The sequence below is a fragment of the Rhodnius prolixus genome, unplaced genomic scaffold (genome assembly GCF_049639745.1).
Source record: "Rhodnius prolixus isolate KJV_2025 unplaced genomic scaffold, Rpr scaffold_6, whole genome shotgun sequence".
NCBI lineage: Eukaryota > Metazoa > Arthropoda > Insecta > Hemiptera > Reduviidae > Rhodnius > Rhodnius prolixus.
The window spans coordinates 31649732-31664415 of NW_027411634.1; the positions used below are offsets into that span (position 1 = coordinate 31649732).

General features: G+C 33.3%; 2 long non-coding RNA genes across 8 annotated transcripts; both read left to right on the plus strand.

Annotated features, from left to right (window-relative positions):
* Positions 1 to 6534: 6534 nt before the first annotated feature.
* Positions 6535 to 9294, plus strand: LOC141460369 (uncharacterized). The gene is made up of 5 exons (XR_012461912.1): positions 6535 to 6711; positions 7337 to 7480; positions 7556 to 7695; positions 8118 to 8182; positions 8903 to 9294. It is a non-coding gene; the product is annotated as an uncharacterized lncRNA (long non-coding RNA).
* Positions 9295 to 9686: 392 nt separating this feature from the next.
* On the plus strand, positions 9687 to 13899 carry LOC141460371 (uncharacterized). Of its 7 annotated transcripts, XR_012461923.1 has the most exons (6): positions 9687 to 10630; positions 10705 to 10767; positions 10838 to 11164; positions 11235 to 12744; positions 12818 to 12880; positions 12950 to 13899. It is a non-coding gene; the product is annotated as an uncharacterized lncRNA (long non-coding RNA). The 7 variants fall into 7 exon arrangements; XR_012461920.1 differs by having other exon boundaries at positions 11235 to 12880; XR_012461922.1 differs by having other exon boundaries at positions 12818 to 13899.
* Positions 13900 to 14684: the final 785 nt, after the last annotated feature.

A 14684-nucleotide genomic window follows, 5' to 3' on the forward strand; every position in this document is an offset into this window, starting at 1 on the left:
ACCTGAGTGAAAACTAACCGTCAGTTAGGTTAAATTCCAAGACTTCACATTGGAGCGACACACTTATTCTCTCGCTCAAGTACTGCTTCATACTTTTTTGAAAGAAAATGATTTTCTTTCCTAATTTAAGGCTACTTCTATTTCTAAAATTACCTTGCATGGAGCGGCTGATGCATGCACTCACTTTGGGGAGTAGCGACCCCACGGGTACCACAGCTTAGTGGTTTATATTTCTAATTTGTGATGATCGACACTAGCGCTACCAACATGATTGTGGTTGCCGCAGTGCGTTCATGGTTTTTGCAGAGTAAAAAACTGATTTCATTTCTATTGAACATGTGTTTTATTCTTAGAAATTTTGGTCCTCCAAACCGGATCATTATCACAATTATTGCATTGGGTGAGTCATTCACATTTCAATTCTTCTTTTCTCTCTCTTTAAGTTATTTCATAATTGTTTTTTCTTATCATTTCATTATTTATATCATTTTTCTTTCATTTATTAAGTTAATTGTGTCTGGATTTTATTCATAATATTATACACATTTAATTACGGATGATATTAAGATATTCATTATACAATGATGTACCGTCAAAGTTAACTTTACAAGACCTTTGTCCTTTATTAACGAGTTTGATGCAGATGATGTGGGGCAACTAGAAGCCAGACAATCTGTTATGCCAGATATTTTAAGTCAATTTGAAGAAATTCAGTTCAAAATAGAGAATATTATCATTGATGAGGAGGTTGCAGAACATGAGAAGTACAGAGTAGATTTTGAAAAACAATATTATGATACTTTATCCAAATTTAAAAACAAAATTAGTATGCTACAAGTGGCAAATAGTGATAAAAATAAACAAATTTAACATAAATTAGCACTTGCAAAACTTCTGAAAATTAATCTTCCCTTATTCAATGGAAGTTATGAAAATTGGCAACCATTTTTTGAATCATTCAAAACCTTAGTTCATAATGTAGAAGACATTGTAGAAGTCACTAAATTGCATTATTTAAGAGGATCATTAACAGGTGAGGCGGCCGATTTAATTGAATCTCTTAATGTCACAAATGATAATTATGAATTAGCTTGGGAGCTATTGCAAGAAAGGTATAACAATAAACGCATTATTATTCAGTCACATGTAACAGCTATATTTAATATTCCAAAATTAGAATATTCAAATTCAGGTGCCGTTAGAAACCTTCAAAATTGCATTAAAAAACAATTAAGATATTTAAAAAATTTTAATCAACCCTCAGATCAATGGGATATCTCTTAATACATATCGTCAGCAGTAAATTAGATAAAATAACTTTAAAACAATGGGAAAATTATTTAAAAAGGCACATAGGTTCCGACATTCGAAGAAATGTTTACGTTTTTAAATAATGTAATTCTCTGGAAAGTTATGAGGCTAAAAGTAAACCAAACTCATTGCATATAAGTTCAGAAAAGTCCCGCAATAATAAACAAAAGGTTAGGGAACAAAATTGTTTCATCAGCCAAAATAACAAAGACAGTAAAGTTTGTGCTCTATGTACTAAAACACATAATGGGCGCATTCAGCAGACAAGAGCGCTACGGAACTATCCGCTGAATGGCGCACTTTTAGCATCGCTCTCACAACATGTTGTGGGAGCGGTCGCCATCTTATGGAGCGGAAATTTTCTATGCTCCTTCGACGGAGCGGTGATCGCTACTAGCAAAGTACGTGTATTTATAAAAACAAGTTTGAAATTTTTCCAATTTTTTTGGTAATTAAACGCAACTCTTCCAAAATTACCAAATAATTATTAAACCTTCTTATTTGAAACAGATGTAAAATTATTTTTTAGCCATTTTGTGTATGCTTGAGAACATCTAAAGCTCTTAACATTTGATTTTTCTTAGAAAAATCATTCGGAAAACTACTTATTTCTTGATATTAAGAAAAATTCTAGCTTTACTGCCTTGGCAATATTTTTAGTAGAAATGGGGATAAAAAAATACATAAAAGTGACCTATCGCGTGCTCTCCTTTCTCTTTGATAACAAGTTAAAAAATTGAAATATGATTAATAAATAACAGATTTTGAAATGGCCTAGCACTTTTTAATTTAAAAGACGAGTTGTTTTTTATTGGACCGATTCCTCGCCAATATTAATTCGAAAAAAGGTTATGTTTAGGTTATATTAGTAGCAGAGCATTCAGAGAAATGAAGCGCTCCCTTTGGGAGCGATCTGGTAGCGCTCTTGTCTGCTGAATGCGGCCAATATTTTTAATTGTGATGCATTTTTAAAACAAACGTCGTTGGAGCGTAATGAAACTATTCAAAAATTAAAATTATATTTTAATTGTTTATCTAAAGGGCATACAGTGAAAGATGGTAAAGGCGGCCATTGCAAAATATGCCAGGGTAAACACAACACATTACTTCATAAGACATCAACAGATGCTAGTATTGGATAAGCCCGACTTAACCGCGCAGGTGATCTCACAACGAATGCGTTCCTTGCTTCCTTAAGAAGATTTATGTCTAGGAGAGGCGTATGTACTAGAATATATTGGACAATGCCACCAACTTCGTGGGTGCTGCTAAAGAACTAAACAAGTTATTTAAAAATAAAGAAATAAATCAATCAGTTCCTGAATTATTGGCTTCAGAAGGTATAGAATGGAAATTTATGCCTGCCCGTTCGCCGCATTTTGGAGGAATTTGGGAAGCAGGCGTTAAAATTGTTAAATACCATCTTAAAAGCGTTATAGGCAATTCAATATTAAATTTCGAAGAGTTATACACTGTATTAACTCAAATAGAAGCTATTCTGAATTCTCGTCCATTAACTTACTTTTCTTCCTGTCCTGAAGACCTTTCCCCACTTACCCCTTCACACTTCCTAGTTGGTGAAACGGATCACACAAGTACACCATCAAACAGGCTCAAACGTTGGCAAATGGTTCAATCTGTCGTCCAGCATTTCTGGTGAAGATGGAAAACGGAATTTTAATTGCAGCTGCAGCAAAGATACAAATGGAAAGACCGACACAAGAACGTGCAAGTAGGAGATATTGTTCTTTTAGACAATCCTGCTTTACAACCACAACAATGGATTTTAGCAAGAGTAGTTCAGATACACACTGGCTCGGATGGCGTCGTACGTGTAGCTACAATTAAAACAAGCTCCAATAAACAGCTTACAAGAATCGTGAATAAACTCTATCCGCTTCCACTTCCTGATCAAGAGAAGGAATGATATCTTTGAATGAAGAGCAATGGAAATTGTTTGTTTGTATTTTTTATTTTATTTTTTTTTGTTTTTTGTTTTTAAGGATTTTCGCCTTTCAAAGGTGGGTGGATGTTAAGACATAAATTGTGTGCATCAGGCTCTATTGAATTGTATTTTTTGATTTGTGTATATATTTTTGATTTGTGTATTTATATTTTTAATTTGTGATGATCGACACTAGCGCTACCAACAGGGCGGTGGTTGCTGCAGTGCGTTCATGTTGTTTGCAGAGTAATCACCTAATTTCATTTCTATTGAACCAGTGTTTTATTCATATAGTCACAGTAACCAGGCTAGAATTTCTGTTTTCCCATTGTTTTTTCAAATCTACTAATAATTAAGGACGACCCTGTCTGTACATTCTAACACTGGTCTTGTTTTGGGACTTTAGACTTAGGGCTTTTCCTTTTTACCATACTAAATAGGTCTGATTTCCCAATTATACCAATTGTATTTACTCTTCTACGTTCAACGAAGTGAGATTGTACGTATACAATGTAACATTGGTCTTGTTTTGAGACTTAAGAGACGGATGTTACCTTGTAATCATAATAACTAGGCTAGAATTTCCATTTTTCTCATTCTTTTTGCAATTCTATCCTCAAATAAGGGTTACTATGCCTTTATATTCTAAGAGTGGTTTGTTTTGACAACTTAGTCGCAAATTATATCTTCTATTTTCAATAACAAGGCTAGAATTTCTAAGTTATCCCATTGTATTTTTACTTCTACTAATAAATAAGGACAACCCTGTCTGTCACACATAATAATATGCTTATTTCCCTTTAACGTAAATTTAACTATGTGTCTCTGAGCCAACCCCAACCGAGCATACAGACGAGTCATACTTATTCTATGGGTCTTCGGTAAAAATTGAAGCTCTATAAAAATCACTGAATGTAAATCGGGAAAGGAGGTCCAGATCATTAGCTGAACTCCGCCGACCTAATAGCCCGAAGAATATCTCCATTTGTTAAGGAAGCCAAGCGATCAAAGTCAACTAGGTTGGAGCAACCCGCATATTGTAACAGTTCCATAAATTGGGACACCCAATTAAACTTTTTATCAGTGGTACTGATGATATAATTGTATTTTCTTGTAGCCTAGAATTGCATAAAAAAAGTTCAATTTAATAATGATGTTGATAGAATGCGACAAATTTCCCCCAGAACTAAACTGTTATTTAAGAAAAAATATCGAACTGACATAGTCCTATAAAAGATCACCAGCATCGTTATATGTGTAAGGTGGTCTTATTAAGTCTAGTGAGCCTCCAACATGATTAAATGTGAATGCAAGGTGGACCTATATAAGTGTTGTGAGTCACCAACATGGTTAAATGTGGGTGTAAGATAGTACTATATAAGTCTAGTGAGTCGTATACATGGTTAAATGTGAGTGTAAGGAGATCCTATATAAGTCTAGTGAGTCGTCAATATGGTTAAATATGCGTGCAAGATACTTCTGTATAAGTCTAGTGGATCATCAACATGGATAAATGTAAGTGTAAGGTAGTCCTATATAAGTCTAGTGAGTCGTCAACATGGGTAAATACGAGTGTAACGTGGTCCTATATAAGTCTTGAGAGTCACTAACATGGTTAAATACGAGTTTAAGATGGTCTATAAGTGTAGGAAGTCTCCAACATGGTTAAATACGAGTGTAAGGTGGTCCTATATAAGTCTAGTGAGTCGTCAACATGGGTAAATATGTCTGTAGAAACTGCATTTATGTTTACAGAAATTGCCACTAGAGTTCTCCACCGGATGGAGTGTAAAGTAAGCTTACAGCCTATTTAATGGCGGCTCTTAAGCCCGTTTCTCATTAATCTATTTCACGATTAAACAATACAAATTCTCAACTTTTTTGTTTCTGTTAACAATAATTGGGTAAAATATGAATTATTATCCCAAAAGAAAAATTATTTATTGCATTTCTAAAGGAAATTTTTTTTTCTTGTTTAAATCGAAAGTTTTTCAAATACCTATGGGAGAAATGTTAGAAAAAAAAATTTAAATTAATTATTTCATTACAATTATCACGTTTGAAGTAGTGGCCAATCACATTGCAGTACGGTTGCAGACGGTGGGCGGGTCACGCCTACCTCTAACGTCATCACCCCACCTCTAGTGTAGACACGCCCCGCCCAATGATAGCGAGTCAGGGCTGATCAAAGCGTGCTTAACAATAGTTCTTCAATACCTTTCGCTTATTTTTCTAGATTTTTTATTATTTTCTCATATCTTATGATCTTTTATTGCTTAATATAGAAGTAATATTAATCTTACATAGATGTTGAGAATAAATGCTGACAAATTATCCGAAAAAGAAACATTTTCAATTTTCAAAAACTTTTTTATTAAGTTAAGATCGTTTTCGAATAGTTTTCGCCAATATTTGTCAGTTTCATTTTACTTTCTCATGAAAAGAATCTCGTATGAACTCTCACCTGACTTTTCTTACCATAATTTACGAATATAATTGAATTTTCTAGAATTGTGACGTAGAATTGCATATTAAAAATAAAAGAGTGATCAAATGAATAATAATGTTGATAGAATGCGACACATTCCCCCTGAACCAATTTATTAAATAAATAAAAAAAAAAAAAAAAATAGTCAAACTGACATTTAAGCTTAAGTACGCCATTAAATCAGCTCCAAATAATCCGTTTGGCGGATTCATAGTAAATTACAGAGAAAGCCTTTCTTTATAACTGCACTTTCGGTGTATTGATTTTCTATCTTCTTGGAAGTTTGGTTAGAAATTTAATAAGCAAATACTTAGAGGTAGGAAATCATTAAAATATCTAAATAGAAGTTTAGAAAACCTTATTTAACTCTCGTAAAATGAGAGTATAAGGTGGTCCTACATATGTCTGGTGAGTCACCTACACTGTTAAATGTGTGTAAGGATGGACCTTTCTTGGTTTAGTGAATCGTATGCTTGTGAAGTCCAAGTCTAAAATAATTAATCGAAAAGTTTTTGAAGGAGATACTCAGAAAGGTGGCCTCGCCAAAACGTGGTACAAACCATTTTGAAAAGTCATTTAGTGAGTGGTTAAATCAATTTGATTAACGATTGAATTTGAAAGTTAGTTCACTACCTGTCAAATGAACCTGTAGGGGGAAGTGGACTAGCCACTTCTTCAGGGTACTTGGCGTCCCAGCCTTACAACATGAACATGAACAAAATATACCGTAACCCCCTCCCCAAATACATTTACACAGTAAACAGAAGACATAGTCATCATAGTACAGGGCTTATTAGTTCAGAGCCCTGAATTGCGAGCGATAAGAAAATAGCACTCGACATGAATAGATCGAATGGAATGGAACCCTCCATCCGCTTAAAGGGACCGGCTTTGGAACTAGCAGAGTTACCGCAGCACAAAGCCATGTGGCACTGTAGTCCAAGTAGCTAGCTGGATCTGTCCAAAGGTAAATTGCGCCAAATCCCACGTCAGCTTCATCCTTGTATACCATTTCTAATATACCTAAATAAATGTAACTCTGTTAATTTTTTTTTTTTTTTTTCTATAATTCACGTGTAATATTGAAAATATTCTTACCATCTCCAGAACCGTTTCCTTGTATAGTTCCCCATAATCCATCATCATATACAATTTGTATTGTGCAGTTGTACAAACGGCAAAATAACAAGACTACTCGCATTACTATTCCTTCGATTGAATTTCTACTAAGGAGAATATGTAAATGTAGCAACTCTCATCGCTATGATCGTACATAAAATTAGTGTTTCTTTTTTAATTTTTTTATTTTTTCAAGTGCTTTCGGGAGGTTTCGACTGAATAGCGAACATATCTCTCTCATACCTGAAGATCCAAATTCAAATTTTTCAATTAATTTGTTAACCAAATTTTTGACAAAAATTACATTTTTCTGTTTCTGCAAGTAATTGTTTTCATTGACAATACTTTTTGAAAAATTTAAATGCATCGTTAGAAACTGGACGATAGGAATCTACCCCATCGATTAAAATAAGAGGATAGTTCAATAAATCCTTAGAAAAAGATAAAAAGACAAATTATTTTTCTTTTTTTAGCTATACACAATTATCCAAGCGTTTCTCCAACTTTTTTAAGCCGTCCAAAAAGTAGGATTTCGGAAGGTCCTCAGAACAGACATCTTTATGGGCGATGGCCTCCTAGTTTAACGTAAACCGTTGTCCACCGAGCCATTTTTTCAAGTAAATAAAAACTCTCTTTCAAAGAATCATGATGTTGTAATGGTTAGGGAGATGTTATCGCTTCGACTATTCTAGGTACGAGAGGTAAACTGGAGTCACAGTAAAATAAAAAGTAACCAACCGGGTTTAATAGTACGCAGTTATAACTTCCAAGGACAATACCTGAGAGAGAATAATGAAGCTAATATGCTACAAAAATAAGGGATGAAATACAAGTAAGTTCTTAATCTCGCATAAAATTGCATGTGCATGGCTGGAACACCTCGCAAGTTCCATTAAATGTGTTTCTTTACTTTTATGAATTAAATCAAATAATTTTGAACAAAATTGAACTTGAAAAATCGTTTATTTTGGTTGACAAACTTAATAAACTAATGGTTTAAATTTATGGCAGATTGTAACTTGACTTAAAGTTTATTATAACAGTTAAATTTCAACGTAGGAGTAGTCCATGTTAAAATAATTCAATGTTTTACAACGCTACGAATACGTTGTAATGGATTGATCCGTTTAAAAGGTTGAAACTAAAATTATAGCATTTCTTATTTTATTTCTTTCTTTAATTTTTGAAAGATACAAATTTATCTTAAATTTAAAAATGGTTGCGTTTTAAATTTTTTTTTTCTCTTTTCTTTAGGTAAAATGATGTCTAAATATTATCACCACCATTTACATGTTTACTTTTCTTTGCCAACAAAAAGAGTTAGTTTATTTTTATAATTACTTTTTAGTATTATTATTATTATTTATATTATTCCAATTTATTTAGTAATTTACTTTAGTGCTTTGTAAATCGACTCAACCCTTGCTGTAAGAAACTCTTAAAAGCAATAAAAAAGATTGATTGATTGAAGTTTGAAATGCAACAAATGGAAAAAACCCTTAATTTTAGAATACCTTTCTTTTTCTGAGTTAACAGATAATCAATAAAATTATTCTTGGCCAAAAATAGGTTTGTTTGACTTCTCGTTTTTAATTAAGTTTACTAATTTGAGTCACTATGATTAAAATCATTTAAGCCATTCAGAATTGAATTTTGCCTTTATGAAGGCATATCTTTATGGGATTCAAAGGGATTGATTCGTATTTGAAAATTCAGGCCAAAACAAAGCGAATTGAACGTGGAAAGGATAATGATCTTAGGTTCCAATTTTGCTGCAGGTTTTTAGTTTTTATGCCATAAATTTCTATTGAAAATAGAAAGTTATCTTTTTTTAGCGTAGGTATTACATTAAATATATAAACACATTTGTTGATATTAATTTATTTTTCTTAAAAAAGAACTACATTTTAAACAATTATTAAAATTATTTTATGGACATTTAAAACCAGTGTAATTCAATAATGATAAAAGAGAGTATGGCTTATTGCAATTTAATATTCACAAAATTCAAATTTGCTAACAACTAATTCTGTTTACAGATCTGAAGTCCCTTGAAGATAATTGATTAGCCAATTCTGTGAGAAACTTGGCGACCATGCTGAGGATATCCCAGCCTAATAACACTGTGGAGCCTGCCTATACATATGACCTGCAGAAAACAACTTTTTTTAGTTTATCGTATCCATATGCAAACTCCAGGCCTATATCAAGTTACAATCACGTTGAGGCATCTAAGTGGGCTCATAGAGGAGGACTTCAGGGTAGAAATTCTTATGTTTTCTTTCGATTGGCTAAAAGAAGTGCAGATCTAATGTGTACCCTTATTAAAAAAGTTAAGATGAATACTTTTATGTAATTTTACCAAAATTCAAGGTTTTAGAATATTTATCATACATTGGATCTCTCATAATAAAATAATACCAATATATCTTTTCACCAATCAATACCGAAATTCCAATAACATAGCCAGAAAGTAAAGCCACCAGAGACCTGAAAATTTCTTCAAACTCATCAAAGCTTTAATTTCAGCTTTATTTAATGGTGCTTCAGCAGCTGTAGTTTTCACCATCACATCGCCCAACCATTGCTTCACCAAGCCGGCTTCAATGACTCTTTGTAGGAAAACATCAATTCTTGGCTTTAATGGAGAATTCTTTTGAAAACCCAATGATATTGGCATGTTTATAACACAGTCGCCCATTTTGTGAAGATCTTTTACAATTGTTTCACTTGTGGCATTGTTTTCTGAAACTTTACAAAGTTCAAGAGGTCAATAAAAACAAAAAAGACGAACAGATAAATTGAGCAAAAATTAAGGCAAGTATATTTTACGTACAATGCGTAATTTTTGTTTGACCTTTGCGTGAAGCAGATAGAAAATATTTTCATAATATGCATAGCCCCCTTCCGCTACTTTCATTATCGCTTCGTCTGCATCGTATACTACATCAAATTTTTTACCAACTCGTCCAGCGACATCTAACGACGTAGTGAAGAATTTCTTTTTCTCTTCGCCCCAACCTCCACAACCAATCGAACTGGTAGCCAGTTCTTCCAGTGTGTCTATGGTTATTCTAAATACAATAAGACTCCTTTTTTTTCAGATAATATTTTGTTAATATTAGTGAGATCAACTGATTTTTTGGTCTGTTTCTTTTATGGTTTTGGGTTCACACTTTTTGTCACTGGAATTGGTCCGATTATAAATACCTGGGGAATAAGTTAAGTACCCATTTTTACAAACAGATTACAGGTAGTATCTGCATACTTACTTCGGCGCTGGAAGAGCCAGAATTGCCGTCATGCTAGCCCGATAAGCAACAGTAACCAACAGGCAGTAGATCCACCACCATCCGGTCATCGTTCTTAGTGACCATCCAGTTGGCATTTTTGGTAAAGACACTAACTACATCATACTGTAAGCATTCATCAGACTGTCCTCCATTTTCTGAAATAAATACAATCCTTTTGGACCATCATGATTTGTCAAATTGTTCACGCTCATTATTTGCATAGTATTTTTAGACTTTTCATCTTTCCATATTCTTAGTAGATCTCTCCAGAATGCCCAATCAACTTTTTGTTTTTGTGTTGGATATTGATTCAATGATGTATGGAATTTAGCAAGACCATAAAACATGAATGAACAAGTGATAGGCGTGAGAATAATTGCGATCCACATGTAGAGCCTGCAACATTTAATATTTCCATGAATTCATCACTAAAACCCTACCTGTGCGATATACTGGTGGATTAGAAATAGAAAAGTAGGTATAAACATTCACTATTCTTGGCTAATATAAATATAGTTTCCTATTTTAAATTAAATTTTTTTCACTAGTAGTTCCAAAACATGCCAACCCTACCTGTACGATATGCTGGTGGCTTAGTAATAGATAAATAGGTAAGAACATTCACTATTCTTAGCTAATATAAATGTAGTTTCCTATTTTAAATTAAATTTTCTTCACTAGTAGTTCCAAAACATGCCAACCCTACCTGTACGATATACTGGTGGCTTAGTAATAGATATGTAGGTAAGAACATTCACTATTCTTGGCTAATGTAAATGTAGTTTCCTATTTTAAATTAAATTTTCTTCAGAGCCAGTCTAAAACAGGCGAACCCTACCTGTACGATATGCTGGTGGCTTAGTAATAGATAAATAGGTAAGAACATTCACTATTCATAGCTAATATAAATGTAGTTTCCTATTTTAAATTAAATTTTCTTCAGAGCCAGTCTAAAACAGGCGAACCCTACCTGTACGATATGCTGGTGGCTTAGTAATAGATAAATAGGTAAGAACATTCACTATTCTTAGCTAATATAAATGTAGTTTCCTATTTTAAATTAAATTTTCTTCACTAGTAGTTCCAAAACATGCCAACCCTACCTGTACGATATACTGGTGGCTTAGTAATAGATATGTAGGTAAGAACATTCACTATTCTTGGCTAATGTAAATGTAGTTTCCTATTTTAAATTAAATTTTCTTCAGAGCCAGTCTAAAACAGGCGAACCCTACCTGAACGATATACTGGTGGCTTACTAATAGATAGGTAGGTAAGAACATTCACTAGTCTTGGCTAATATATCTGTAGTTTCCTATTTTAAATTAAATTTTCTTCACACCCAGTCTAAAGCAGGCGAACCCTACCTGAACGATATACTGGTGGCTTACTAATAGATAGGTAGGTAAGAACATTCACTAGTCTTGGCTAATATATCTGTAGTTTCCTATTTTAAATTAAATTTTCTTCACAGCCAGTCTAAAGCAGGCGAACCCTACCTGAACGATATACTGGTGGCTTACTAATAGATAGGTAGGTAAGAACATTCACTAGTCTTGGCTAATATATCTGTAGTTTCCTATTTTAAATTAAATTTTCTTCACAGCCAGTCTAAAACAGGCGAACCCTACCTGAACGATATACTGGTGGCTTACTAATAGATAGGTAGGTAAGAACATTCACTAGTCTGGGCTAATATATCTGTAGTTTCCTATTTTAAATTAAATTTTCTTCACTGCCAGTCTAAAACTGGCGAACCCTACCTGTACAATATACTAGTGGCTTAGTAATAGATAGGTAGGTAAGAACATTCTCTAGTCTTGGCTAATATATCTGTAGTTTCCTATTTTAAATTAAATTTTCTTCACAGCCAGTCAAAACTGGCGAACCCTACCTGTACAATATACTAGTGGCTTAGTAATAGATAGGTAGGTAAGAATATTCACTATTCTTGGCTAATATATCTGTAGTTTCCTATTTTAAATTAAATTTTCTTCACAGCCAGTCTAAAGCAGGCGAATCCTACCTGAACGATATACTGGTGGCTTACTAATAGATAGGTAGGTAAGAACATTCACTAGTCTTGGCTAATATATCTGTAGTTTCCTATTTTAAATTAAATTTTCTTCACAGCCAGTCTAAAACTGGCGAACCCTACCTGTACAATATACTAGTGGCTTAGTAATAGATAGGTAGGTAAGAACATTCACTAGTCTTGGCTAATGTAAATGAAGTTTCCTATTTTGAATTAAGTTTCCTTCACTGCTTGTTCCAAAACAGGCTAACTCCACCTATACGATATTCTAGTGGGTGAGAAATTGATAAGGAGGTAAATCATTCACCATTCTTGGCTAATGTAAATGAAGATTCCTATTTTAAATTAAATTTCCTTCACTGCTAGTTCCAGAACCGGCCAACCCTACCTGTACGATATACTAGTGGGTGAGAAATTGATAAGGAGGAAAAACATACACCATTCTTGGCTAATATAAATGTAGTTTCCTATTTTAAATTAAATTTTCTTCATAGCCAGTCTAAAGCAGGCGAACCCTACCTGTACGATATACTGGTGGCTTAGTAATAAAGAGGTAGGTAAGAACATTCACTATTCTTGGCTAATATAACTGTAGTTTCCTATTTTAAATTAAATTTTCTTCACAGCCAGTCTAAATCAGGCGAACCCTACCTGTACGATATACTGGTGGGTTAGTAATAGATATGTAGGTAAGAACATTCACTATTCTTAGCTAATATAAATGCAGTTTCCTATTTTAAATTAAATTTTCTTCACAGCCAGTCTAAAACAGGCGAACACTACTTGTACGATATACTGGTGGGTTAGTAATAGATAGGTAGGTAAGAACATTCACTATTCTTGGCTAATATAAATGCAGTTTCCTATTTTAAATTAAATTTTCTTCACAGCCAGTCTAAAACAGGCGAACACTACTTGTACGATATACTGGTGGGTTAGTAATAGATAGGTAGGTAAGAACATTCACTATTCTTAGCTAATATAAATGCAGTTTCCTATTTTAAATTAAATTTTCTTCACAGCCAGTCTAAAACAGGCGAACACTACTTATACGATATACTGGTGGGTTAGTAATAGATAGGTAGGTAAGAACATTCACTATTCTTGGCTAATATAAATGTAGTTTCCTATTTTAAATTAAATTTTCTTCACAGCCAGTCTAAAACAGGCGAACACTACTTATACGTTATACTGGTGGCTTAGTAATAGATAGGTAGGTAAGAACATTCACTATTCTTAGCTAATATAAATGTAGTTTCCTATTTTAAATTAAATTTTCTTCACAGCCAGTCTAAAACAGGCGAACACTACTTATACGTTATACTGGTGGCTTAGTAATAGATAGGTAGGTAAGAACATTCACTATTCTTGGCTAATATAAATGCAGTTTCCTATTTTAAATTAAATTTTCTTCACAGCCAGTCTAAAACAGGCGAACACTACTTGTACGATATACTGGTGGGTTAGTAATAGATAGGTAGGTAAGAACATTCACTATTCTTAGCTAATATAAATGCAGTTTCCTATTTTAAATTAAATTTTCTTCACAGCCAGTCTAAAACAGGCGAACACTACTTATACGATATACTGGTGGGTTAGTAATAGATAGGTAGGTAAGAACATTCACTATTCTTGGCTAATATAAATGCAGTTTCCTATTTTAAATTAAATTTTCTTCACAGCCAGTCTAAAACAGGCGAACACTACTTATACGTTATACTGGTGGCTTAGTAATAGATAGGTAGGTAAGAACATTCACTATTCTTGGCTAATATAAATGTAGTTTCCTATTTTAAATTAAATTTTCTTCACAGCCAGTCTAAAACAGGCGAACACTACTTATACGTTATACTGGTGGCTTAGTAATAGATAGGTAGGTAAGAACATTCACTATTCTTGGCTAATATAAATGCAGTTTCCTATTTTAAATTAAATTTTCTTCACAGCCAGTCTAAAACAGGCGAACACTACTTGTACGATATACTGGTGGGTTAGTAATAGATAGGTAGGTAAGAACATTCACTATTCTTAGCTAATATAAATGCAGTTTCCTATTTTAAATTAAATTTTCTTCACAGCCAGTCTAAAACAGGCGAACACTACTTATACGATATACTGGTGGGTTAGTAATAGATAGGTAGGTAAGAACATTCACTATTCTTGGCTAATATAAATGTAGTTTCCTATTTTAAATTAAATTTTCTTCACAGCCAGTCTAAAACAGGCGAACACTACTTATACGTTATACTGGTGGCTTAGTAATAGATAGGTAGGTAAGAACATTCACTATTCTTAGCTAATATAAATGCAGTTTCCTATTTTAAATTAAATTTTCTTCACAGCCAGTCTAAAACAGGCGAACACTACTTATACGATATACTGGTGGGTTAGTAATAGATAGGTAGGTAAGAACATTCACTATTCTTGGCTAATATAAATGTAGTTTCCTATTTTAAATTAAATTTTCTTCACAGCCAGTCTAAAACAGGCGAA